Genomic DNA, 12,725 nt, shown 5'->3' with positions numbered 1-12,725 from the left:
AGAATTCTCTGCCACAGAAAGCAGTGAGGCCAAAAGATTGAATGCTTTCAAGAATAGTTAGGTATACTCCTTCGGGCTAAAGCGATCAGAGGGCATGGGGAGCAGGGGGATCAGGGTACTGAGTTGGATGATCAGTCATGATCATATTGAAGGGTGGAAAAGGTTCAAATAGCTGAATTGCCCACTCTTGCTCCAATTTTCTAAATCCCTGTTTCTAACTGATGAAGGCATGATGGTGCAAGAAGCATCCAGGTGGAGTAGTAAATGGGAACGTATTATTAATAAGGGATAATACAGTCTACTTGCCAGAGTTCAGGATATCTGCTCTGGCCTGGAAAGGAATCCGTAGTTGGACAGAATAGATCCAGTTGTAGTGGTCCACATCAGTATCAACATTATTGAATGAGATTCCATAGGTGGAATCTATTTACTTGTAATAAACAGTAATTCTTGTTAAGTACAGAAACCTGGCCCATGCTTTTTGTCAACCTGGAAAAATGGAGAATTATGCATACTTTTTGAAAATTCTTAAATTGTGTGATGACTCAAGGAATAGCTGCTTTGATTTCTGGGACGTATCCTGGTGAGGTGTAACACAATCTCTGGCCTTATATGTTGATGTGCCTTTCCATTTAGGAGGAGAAAGTGAGTCTGCAGATCCACTCTGTCTATTCCTGTTGCACTTTGTTAATCATTACTCAAATTGCTGCTGTGCTCTATTACTTTGTTGTTTTTACTTGATCCTCCATGCCCCCCCATTAGTTAACTTAAAGTTCTCTCAACTGTCTTAGTTATATGATTCACCAGATGGTCCCAGCATGTTCCATGTGGAGCCCATCCTTGTAGTATATCTCCCCATTTCTTCATTTGGAGTGCTAATGCCCATCAACAATAAACACAGAACATTACAGTAAGATCCTTCGGCCTCGATATTGCACCAACTTGAGAAACCAATCTGGAGCCCATAACTTACACTATTTCATTATCATCCATATGTTTATCCAATGACCATTGAAATACCCTTAAAGTTAACAAGTTCACTACAATCACAGGCAGTGCGTTCCACACTCTTAATACTCTCTGAGTAAAGAACCTACCTCTGACAGCTGTCCATATCTATCCCCACTCAATTTAAAGCTATGTCGTGCTAGCCGTCACCTTCTGAAGAAAAAGACTCTCACTGTCCACCCTATCTAATCCTCTGGTCATCTTGTATGCCTCTATTCAGTCACCTCTTAACCTTCTTCTCTCTAATGAAAACAGCCTCAAATCCCTCAGCCTTTCCTCATAAGACCTTCCCTCCATACCAGGCAACATCCTGATAAATCTTCTCTGCACCCTTTCCAAAGCTTCCACATCCTTCCTATAATGCGGTGACCAGAACTGTAAGCAATACTCCAAGTACGGCCACACCAGAGTTTTGTCCAGCTGCAGCATGACCTCGTGGCTCCAAAACTCAATCCCTCTACTAATAAAAGCTAACACACCGTATATCTTCGTAACAACCCTATCAATCTGAGTGGCAACTTTCAGGGATCTTCCGTACATGGATATGAGATTTCTCTGCTCATCCACACTAACAAGAATCTTACCATTAGCCCAGTACTCTGTATTCCTGTTACTCCTACCAAAGTGAGTCACCTCACACTTTTTCACGTTAAACTCCATTTTCCACCTCTCAGCCCAGCTTTGCAGCTTATCTATGTCCCTCTGTAACCTGCACCATCCTTCGGCACTGTCCACAACTCCACCGACCTTAGTGTCATCTGCAAATTTACTAACTCATTTTTCGATGCCCTCATGCAGGTCATTTATAAAAATGACAAACAGCAGTGGTCCCAAAACAGAACCTTGCAGTACACCATTGGTAACTGAACTCCAGGATGAACATTTCCCATCAACCACCACCCTCTGTCTTCTTTCAGCTCACCAATTTCAGATCCAAGCTGCTAAATCACACTCAATTCCATGCCTCTGTATTTTCTGCAATAGCCTACTGTGGGAACCTTACCAAACACTTTACAGAAATCCATATATGCCACTTTACCTTCATCCACCTATTTGGTCACCTTCTCAAAGAACTCAATAAGCTTTGTGAGGCACGGCCTACCCTTCACAAATCCATGTTGACTATTCCTAATTAAATTACTGAATGTCAGATCACCAGTATTAACTCACACATTTTTTTAATCTTACACCTATTTTCTCTTGGTCAGAATTAACAATCCAGAGATTATTGCCTTTGAGCTCCTGTGTCTTAACTTACTCCTAGTTACTCCCATTTCCTAAGCAGGACCACTTGACAATAGTGGAAGATTTATAGTAAAACCACAGAATGGTTACTTCAAAGTCGATGCTAAGGTAAATTCTGTAGAAACTCCACAGTGAACATTTAGGTATTACATAAAGCAAAGCAAGTGGGGTGGTGGCAGGGAGGCTCAGTGGTTAGCACTGCTGCCTCACATTACCAGGGAACTGAGTTTGGCTCCACCCTCAGGTGACTGCGTGGAATTTGCACATTCTCCCTGTGTCTGCGTGGGTTTCCTTTGGGCATTCTGGTTTCCTCCCACAGTCCAAAGATGTGCAGGTTAGGTGGATTGACCATGGGAAATGCAGGGTTACAGGAATAGGGTAGGGGGATGGGTCTTGGTGAGATCCTCTTCGGAAACTCAGTGTGGACTTGATAAACAGACTAGTTTGCTTCCATGATTCTGTGAAGAACAATTCAGGTGGTAGCCATGTGTTTTGAAAGCCATACAAAACATGTTGTGCCAAGTGCCAATAGAATAAATGATTTCATCAAGATTTCCAGAAAGACAATGAAAAATACTAACAACTGACTTATTTGATTTTAGAGGAAAGATATACAGTATTTAGTCTGAGTCAGCAATTATTCAAAAGAGCTGAAGTGACATGACACAATAGATCATGGATTCAATGATTAGAACATCGTAAAGGATTTTTGTTATACACTGTTTCCCAGAAGATTTAGTTATGGACAATGGACCTCAGTTTATGAACAGGAGTTATAGGAATCTCACTTTGGAGACAAGCTTCAACCAGCTGACAATCTCTCCACTCCATCTTCAGTCTATTTCATCAATGGGCTCTTCAACCTTCTCTATTGTCCACGACTGAGCTGCAACAATCACACTGTCCCTTAGTTTCCTAAGCTGCTGACCTCTTGTCAGATATTTATTTATTAGTTTTTGAGGTCAAAATTTTTGCTATCATAACATTTGTGTTCCGACATCCCTGATTTTTTTTCTAGTTTTGACAAGTGGGATATCTCCTTCTTTGGTCCAAATTGATTTTTCTCATCACTACATTTTTTATAAACTCCATCCTATTAATATTCCTGCCTTTTGCATGTTTATGTCTTTCATATTGACTAAATCCCATATTAAAGTTAAATTTTAAACCATATAAATTAGATTCAAAATTACCATCAGTAATTTTCAGCTTCTGACATTAACAATTTCATACAATTGCATGATAACTGTCCTCTTAACTAACTTTACTACATCCTTTCTAAGAGAATGCTTATTCCTAACATGTTCTTTAATCATTCTCATGACCTTTTGAATCTCAGAACATATCTTGCAAACCAACTGCTCACTTGGATACCTAATCCTCACAGATTTTAACCTTTTATCCTTTAGAGATAAGGGTAGGATAAGGGATGAGAAAGAGTCACTGATGCATAAGAATCAAAACTGTGAATTACTTCTACTCAGTTACTGGGCAACACCATTGTATCAAGGGCACTTGCTGGAGGAATTGTTGATGAGAAGGGGATTTAAATGATGACCAATTTTAGAATGCATCCTAAAACCAAATATAAACTCTCAAAACCACAGATGTTAAAACGACTGGAGAAAAGTCACAGTATAAAGTACTGGAAAGGGCATAACTCTGGATACAGGGCAAAATTGCTACTCTATTAACCCAGAGACCTGAATTTGAATTCAATTAAACTAAGAGTCCAATGGCCATTGTCAATTGTCAGGTAAACACATCTGGTTCACTAATGTCCTTTAGGAAGGTAACTGCCATTCTTACCTGACCATAATAAATTGCCCATAGTATTCAGGGATGTGTAAGTTAGGTGTAGGTCTGGGGTAAATGTGGAGTCCTGAAGAAGGTTTCACCTGAAACATCGACTTCTCAACCTCCTGATGCTGCATGGCTTGGTGTGTCCTTCCAGCTTCCTGCCTGTCTATTTTGGATTCCTGCATCTTCAATTTTTTTGTCTCTAATCCTTATCTGGTCTGCTCTACATGTGACTCCAGATTTACAGAAATATGGCTGACTCTTAACTGCCCTCTGGGCATTTAGGGAAAGGCAATATATATTGGCTTAGTCAGTGATGCCTACATAGTGTGAATGGTTAAAAAAATCTCTGTCAACTTTAAACAAGGGCAGAATGCCTGATTATGAGACAGGAAATCAGAAGCCATGGTCATCAGATAAACAGATAGCTATTGTTAGAATGCCTGAGGGGAAAATCAGGAGAAACAGAAAGGCATTGATCTTACTCAAGCCAAGAAATGAGACCATGTATAATTATTACAAGACATGGGACAACCATACCATGCTAAATCAGACAGCAAACAGCATGGTACAATCCTTCCAGACACGCTATAACACCATTACCCGAGGGTTGATCACATGGAAACAAGGTCAGTACATCCAGCCAGAATTCCAGATCATCTCAACCAATGATATTCAAAAAATTGGAGAGGCCACAAGATATTAATAATGGTGCAAATGGTAATAATGATGCCAGTAATTATGTTAATGATTACGAAGTCTATGTTAGTAGTAAAAGTAAAATAACAAAATAATATATACCAAGTAGATGGAAACTTGATGGGATGCTGATGGGATGGGATCATATTCATAGATCATAGAATCCCTACAGTGTGGAAACAGGCCCTTCGGCCCAAAATGTCCACACCGACCATCCGAAGAGTAGCCCAGGCAGATCCATTGGATTGTGATGTCATCTATATGGCAGATTATGCACCCTAATCCTTCAAGACTGCATGTCATCATCTTCTGAGAAGTTGCTGTTGTGATATCAAATGTTTACTCCATGTTTACCCTGACTATTGCACCTAACCTGCACATCCCTGAACACTATGGGCAATTTAGCATGGCCAATTCACCTGACCTGTATGCGTTTGGATTGTGGGAGGAAACTGGAGCATCCGGAGGAAATCCATGCAGACATTTGGGAGAATGTGCAAACTCCACACAAGCAGTCGCCTGAGGCTGGAATCGAACCCAGGTCCCTGGCAGTGTTGCATTTAATATTTCATGTAAATGAAGAAGTGCTACAGTAAAGGACTTGAAGACCTTACTTAAGCATCAAGCAGCTTTAGAGATAGTGTATTTGTAGATATCCTCAGCTCAAGATGCGCAATACTAGTATCTTGTTGTCCAGGTACCAGAATTGGTTTAAAGCAGAAAATGAAACATGTTGTCCTTCAGTATAAAGCAAGAAAGTTTACAGAAATTTTGTATGAAGTCCAGAACCAGGATTGCATACTTTTAAGTAAGGAATTTTGCACAGAATTTGGATTAGTTGCATGCTAAATGAATTCAGGACAGAATTGTTGATCTGACTATTTAGAAGCTTTGGGAAGCTTAACTAGCTTATCACATCACATTATGGTCAAATATCAAGCTTGTTTGTTTATTCACTGCAAGGAAAGCTGTTCATCCACTTTTGTAGAGGTGAAGCAAGACATTGAATCAATGCTGCAGAAAGGAGTTGTCTCACCTGTAACAAAACCTTTAAGTTGGTATTCAAGTATGATTCTGGTACTGAAGCCAAATTGGTCTTTGCAATCTTTGTTGAACTCATACAGTTAAACAAAGCTGTAGAAAGGGAGATTTGTCCAATAATAATCTCTCAATGAGAGTCTGGTAAAGCTCAATTTTCACTAAGCTAGGCCTGAATAATGGCTTTTGGCTATTACCCTTCGGCAAGGTACTATCAACCTTCATCACACGGTCAGGAAGATACTGTTTTAATTGATTACCATTTGATATCACACCAGCAATTTCTCAGAGGATGATGACATGTAGTCTTGGAGGTTTTGAGGGGATAATCTACCACATGGATGATATCACAATCCATGCTTCCACTATAATGTGGAGCATGTGAGAGCAGTGTGACAACACCTACGAGAATCAGATTAACTTTCAAAGACAAATTTGAGATTTCATAACCAACCATTACATTTTCAAGGCATATTGTTTGTGCATACTAAGAAGGATCCTGAGAAAGTTGTGAATTTACACCTATTTCTATGTCACAATGATTTAACAATTATTGGAGATGGAGAACTAAGTGGGAATGTTCTTAATTCAAACTGGCACATGTTAACAAGCCATGACATCAATGCTAGAGCAACACCAAGCATAGTGTAATGAAGTGAACCAAGAAATCTCATTTCGAAGGATAAAAGAGATATTGATTCATTATGATCCAGAACTGTCTATGATTATTGCTATGAATGCTTCAACAGTCAGACTAGGAACAGTACTTTTTCAGATTCAATGCTGGTAAATGTAGACCAGTGTATCATGCATCTCATTCTTTGACTGAAGCAGAGCAAAGATATGTTGCAATTGAAAAGGAGGCATTCACTGCCACTTGGGCTTGTGAGATGTTTGCAGACTGTGTCTTAGATCTTTAGTTCACTATTGAGACATGCCATAAACCATTTGTAACTTTATTAAATGCTGAATAATGAGCAAAAGTGCCACAAAGACTACCGAGATTTCAATTGCGATATATGAGAGCGGTGCCTGTACTGAATATATCCAAGAATTTTAAAAACTATGGTAGTTGCATTGTCATGCATTCCTATAGCATATCCTGAATAAGAAGACATAAATTTCTTTGAAGATTGTATACCTTTACTTCAGTGTTTACTAAACATCTACTGGCAACAACACTGTGATTAATGAAATTCAAAAGACTAAAAAGTCAGTTGAAGAGTGTACTGAAATCCATGTGTACTGCATCAAAGGATGGGCAGAATGTGGCCCATATAATCCTGTTCTGAAAGATTACTTCAAACAAAGGAGACATCTCAGCATCAAAGATTTATTGTTCATTTATGATGAAAGCTTGACACTTAATGTCCTCAAACTCAATAAATTTCAGAGATTAATCTTGGGGGTGACTTAGATTCTGCGGAATGTTATGCCTAAGTGTGAAATTCAGATTGGTAGCCAGGCACCTCAAAATTAGTAGCAAAACTTATTTCAAATTCTATCATGTGTGCAATCTACCAATCGGAGAAAACAATACCACTAATGCTACCTTCCTCTCCACATTAAATAAGGGAGAAAGAAGAAGGCCAAGTTCTAGAAAATAAAAATACATTGTGATCTTAGATTGAGGAAACTGAAATGATGGAAAAGGTAGAAAATACAGGAATGCAGTAATTTCCACAAGAAGATACCTTCAACAAAATGGACCATGTCTTTCAGCAACCTGAATGATGGCCCAATAAGTGATCTGTTATTGTCTGATAATTCACATACTACTCTACAGAGATTGACAGAAATCAATTGCTAACTCTGATTGAGTACAAGATCGAGTAGATGGTGAAATCAGTGGTTAATTCTGTGGAATGGAGATAAAGTCAGAAACTGGGGGACAATATCATGGAAAAGGTTTGTGTTAAAGTATAAATAAGAGCAGTCTATATTACCAAGCAATGAAAATCACAGAACAACCAGAACTACTAGGAGATAGCTCTGTATAGAAGCTTTGTGTAAAGCCTGGTTCTGTAAAGAATAATTTTTAAAATGTATTTGTGGCATGTGGATGTCACTTGTCAGATCAACATTTATTGTCTACTCCTAATTATCCTTAAGAGGATATGGGAGTGAGCTTCTTGAACTGCTCCAATGGTTTGGAGGGGAACCTGGAGGTGATGTTCCTGTATATTCACTGTTCCTGTTCTTCTCAGTGGTAGAGGTTGCAGATTTGGAAGGTTCTGTCCAAGGACCTTTGATGAGTTGTTAATTGTTCAAAGATAGTTTTCATTGAAAGGCCATGTTTACCAACAGCGTAGCTTCTTCCAGTTTAAATAAATTCCATTCCTGAACAAAAGTGGACCACAAGCACAAACAGTAAGAACAGAACATAAAGTCATGCAAGTTCACCTTAAACCCTGCTTAAGTCTTGTATGAACTAGAGCTCCACAGTGAGGTATGAAATCACTTGACCGTGTGTTTCTTTCTGAGCTATATGCCACTGTCATAATTAGCAGGCAGCATGAACATTGTATGATGCCTGCATTATTTTGAGTGAATGTTCCTTGCTTATGCATTCCAGACCTTGTGGCTATTTTCAGGAGCCAGTTTTGGCCACCTCACCTTGAAACTAAATAGGTTCCCAAATGTGACGAAAACCATGTTTAAACATTTCTCATGTCTAGAACTTAACTCCAGAAAATTGAGTTGAAATTTTAAGATGACTGAAGAAAAAACAGCAGCAAAGAATTTAAAGAGGTTACAGGGTTGAATAGGATTGAAACTGCTTTTGTTTTTCTGCTGGTGCTGTTTAATCATAGAAATCCTTTGGATCATTTCATTATTGATCTATTTGGAGATTAATTTTAGCCAACCACTCTCAAGATTGGCATTATCTTTCGCTGTAATCAGCTTGTCAATCAATGCTGGATTGGAGGCATGTCACAGTAGGCAAAGTAATATCAATCAAATACCAAGGATCTTACATTGATGTAATAGTTTGCTACTCATTATCATCATACATTAGTTCTGTCCTAGAAACATTACCATTTCTTAACAAAATGCAGCAGGATAGAGAGCAGGCAAAATAAAAGCCAATGCAGAGATTAGAACAGGGACAATGTGAGAGGCAGTAGAATCTCAGTTGCAAGCGCTAAACCTGTTGCCCATTTGACTGGACTGGATCCAGGTTGGACTTGGCATGAAAGCATATCCCAGAAGTCAGTTAGATTATGCCATAACTGATTCATTGTGGAGAACTCAGCATGTTTATTCTAGAGGCCAGCAATGATTTAGGTAGAGCATATTTATCAGAAATTGGAAAGAGACTTCCCTATTTTGTTTTAAATAACCACTGACAGAGGCAGAGAAAGGAGATTTTTCTTTCATCTGTCTGAGCTGAATCAATCCCTCATTGCAGAGATAAAAGTATAGAGCTCTAACTAACCTGCCATTTAATACCCAGCCACTTATTTCATTATATTACAAAATTGGCATATCCTTATTCTTGTCAATGATAGCTGCCTGCTTCATATTTTTCTTGTGCTTCTGTCATTGTTTAAATTATTACTGTCTTGCTGCTCTTCACAAGTAGTTTACATCAAGAAAAATTGTTTAGTTTGAGCCAAAATAGAAATATCTAAGAGGTACGCAACTGACCACCAACATCCTGTTGGCACAAAGAAGAAAGATGGTCAACAAAACTCTCCAATGGAGTAGACTAAACACAGAGTTACAAATATTTAATAATCTCACATGAAGCTCCTTTATCCTCTAATTAGTGTGGTCTTTAACCCATTAAAATCAGAATTCCTGACTTTGCTGTTATTGTAAATTTCAACAGTAGCCAAATAATATGGGGAGAACAATTTCAGTAATTTCTTTTGTAAATTTATATCAACGGCTTAAATTTTAAAAAGTGCAATGCAACATGGTCAAATTCTCACATGACACTAACAATGAAGGACAGTGGAATCATAAATTACAGAATGTGGTGGACTAAATATGTTGGTAGTATAACAATGACAAATTAGCTTTGATATCAAGAAATATGAAGGAAGACACATGGATTAATATTAGATGATTGGTGTATTTCATGAATAGTCTTACAGTAACTAAGATTGAAATTGAGTAACATCTTAGAGCTTTATAAGACTAGTTGGACAGTATGACTAACTAGTGCAAAGCAGCAATCAACAAAGTCAATAGACTGTTGAGGTTCAACATGGTCAAAGCCACAGTTAAGTTTCCAGCAATTGATTTTTACTTTATATTCTGTGCATGACATGCAAACTAATAATTCTAATGGTTTTTGAAGAGGAAACGTGTATATGATATTTGCAAATGTTCATCAAACTTAGTGCGAAATTGGTGAGTAGCAGTAGGCGAATGACCAGAATAATCAAGGTGAAAAGAAAGGAAAATTATGTCACAGCATGCAAGATGCATACAGCATTAAAGCTTATTTTATCAGAGAACACAATTTTTTGTTGAGTATAAGATAGTCATGGTACACTACAGCAAGAGCATATTTAATGCAGCTCTTGTGGATAATTTCCTGAATTTATAAATTTGTCCTCAGCTATTGTAAAACCATATACCTTGGCACCCATCCAAATCACCCCAATTTGCATATCTTTGTTATCATTTCAGGTTCTCAGAACATACTGTGGGCTATCACACCATCTGTACCCAGCTCCTCACATCCAAACACAAATTAAAAATAAAACTGTAAAATTTGCAAAGAAACAATGTGCACCTTTTATCTCATTTTCCCTCTGTTCATTTTCAAAAGAGGAATTTGCTTCTGGCCAAGCATAGCAAAAGGGCTTTTATTAATTGGACTGGCATCAAACATGCATGCATAAAATTGTTTTTTTTTTGCACACAGGGGTTATCTCCTATAAAAAGGGTCTTTGAAGATGACATTCAGATTTTGACATTTGCATGAAATAAATATTAGCTCAGACTGTTCAATGGAGGTCATAGAGATGCATTCTTTTCTTTAAAGAAAATCACATTTACTAAGTAGTTTATTGTTACTCTGACGATATCACAGTATTTTTCCATTTAATTCACAGCTATTTCATTCTTAAATGCATAGCTTTTCTTGGTAATTGCACATGTGGAATTTCAGTAATATATTGTTAAACAGACTAGCAGTTAAACAAATAAATTGGTCACCATCAGTGTGTATATCCCAAAACTATATATTGTTTGGGCAAGTGCACGTGTTAGCTAAAAAAAGTTAATGTTCTAAAAGATTGATATGTTACAAATGCAATAAAAAATTATCTTAGATATAATCCGTTGCTAATTAAGTTGATATTTTAAATTGAGCAATTTGTGGCCTATACTTCCAATTACAAAATTTAGAAGCAAAATGTTTTTCTTCTAGATTCCTTGACTAAATGTATTGGTTTCTAGACTTCCTTCATTGTAACACTTCGTGAATTGACAGACATTTTTGCAGAGGTGCCTCCCAGGCCTCCATCTGTCAATTACGACGTGTTGAAGCTATTACTTCCCTTCAATCAAACCTGCCGTTTGTGTCTTATGCTGTACAGATTTTTTTTGTTAAAATATTCAGTCATATTTAATATTAAACATCAACGACTCAAGGTTCATTAGAGAATATGTAGCTCCTCACATTCTGAAGTACATGTTGTTAGCAATGTATTTTTAATGAACTCAAATGAAATTTGAGTAAATTGTATCTTTTGATTACTAATATGCGGATTTGCTGAAGAAACTGAAAGTGACATTTCATTTAATGCAGAATCTAGCTAAAATAAATTTTGGTCTATTTGCTTGAGAAGTTGTGCATTGCTGGTTTTACTTTCTTTAAATGCATCACTAAAAAAATGCAAGATTTGGCAATTTGTCAGGTTAGGGAACGGATGAGGAATGATTGTGTTAAATGTTTGAACTATATTCAAGCACGTATTTATGTAAACCCTATTCTCAGAACACAGGTGCCTGCATCTGTGATTACTGAAAATTTTTTTCTTCAGAAATTGGCTTTCAAGTGGTTCAGTCACTGCATTTATGAAGCCAGAGTCAGAAATTAATTCAGATTCCCAACAGGCCATTAGATACTCAGAGGAAGTGAATACATTCTCCCAAAATTGCACAGCAAGTAGCCATGTTCTGTCCTGTGTCCACTGACAAGTCTAAATGCAGCGGTGATTTTTATGTTAGTGAAGACTGAGATCAACTTACAATCTAAGAGTTGATAATGCCTCCAAATCTAATTTATGATGAACTATCTTAATTTAAATCAGCATTTAACATTGTGCCTTTAGTGCAGGTAAAAGTCTCAAATCCCTTCAGACAAGAATTGACACAAAACTAAAGGAGATATTAAGGCGAGTATCCAAAAGTTTGTTCAAGCATGTGGTTTTTAAAAAGGTCTTAAGAGATGAGGGGGTGGAAAGCTTTAAAGATGGAACTTAGCACTTAGGTGTCTGATGTTATTAATCCTGGGACAAAGAGAATTGGTGAATGCATAAAATTAGTTACAGTGACACAATTTGAAGATTATAGTATTGAAGGGGTTATAAATATAGGATGGCGTGAAGAGTTCAAGACATGAAGATCAGGAATTAAAATAAGAGGTGGTATCATTCAATATAGATCAGCAAGCACAGGAGTGATAGATTAGCAGAGATTGGTGTGGGTTAGAACACAGCTGAAAATGTGTTGCTGGAAAAGCGGAGCAGGTCAGGCAGCATCCAAGGAACAGGAGAATCAACGTTTCGGGCATAAGCCCTTTTTCAGGAATGAGGAAAATGTGTCCAGCAGGCTAAGATAAAAGGTAGGGAGGAGGGACTTGGGGGAGGGGCGTTAGAAATGCGATAGGTGGAAGGAGGTTAAGGTGAGGGTGATAGGCCGGAGTGGAGTGGGGGCGGAGAGGTCAGGAAGAAGATTGCAGGTTAGGAAGG

Source organism: Chiloscyllium plagiosum, chromosome 6, assembly GCF_004010195.1.
Source record: "Chiloscyllium plagiosum isolate BGI_BamShark_2017 chromosome 6, ASM401019v2, whole genome shotgun sequence".
NCBI classification, from domain to species: Eukaryota; Metazoa; Chordata; class Chondrichthyes; order Orectolobiformes; family Hemiscylliidae; genus Chiloscyllium; species Chiloscyllium plagiosum.
The sequence above is the reverse complement of the archived record's forward strand: the minus strand, read 5'-3'. Positions refer to the sequence as shown.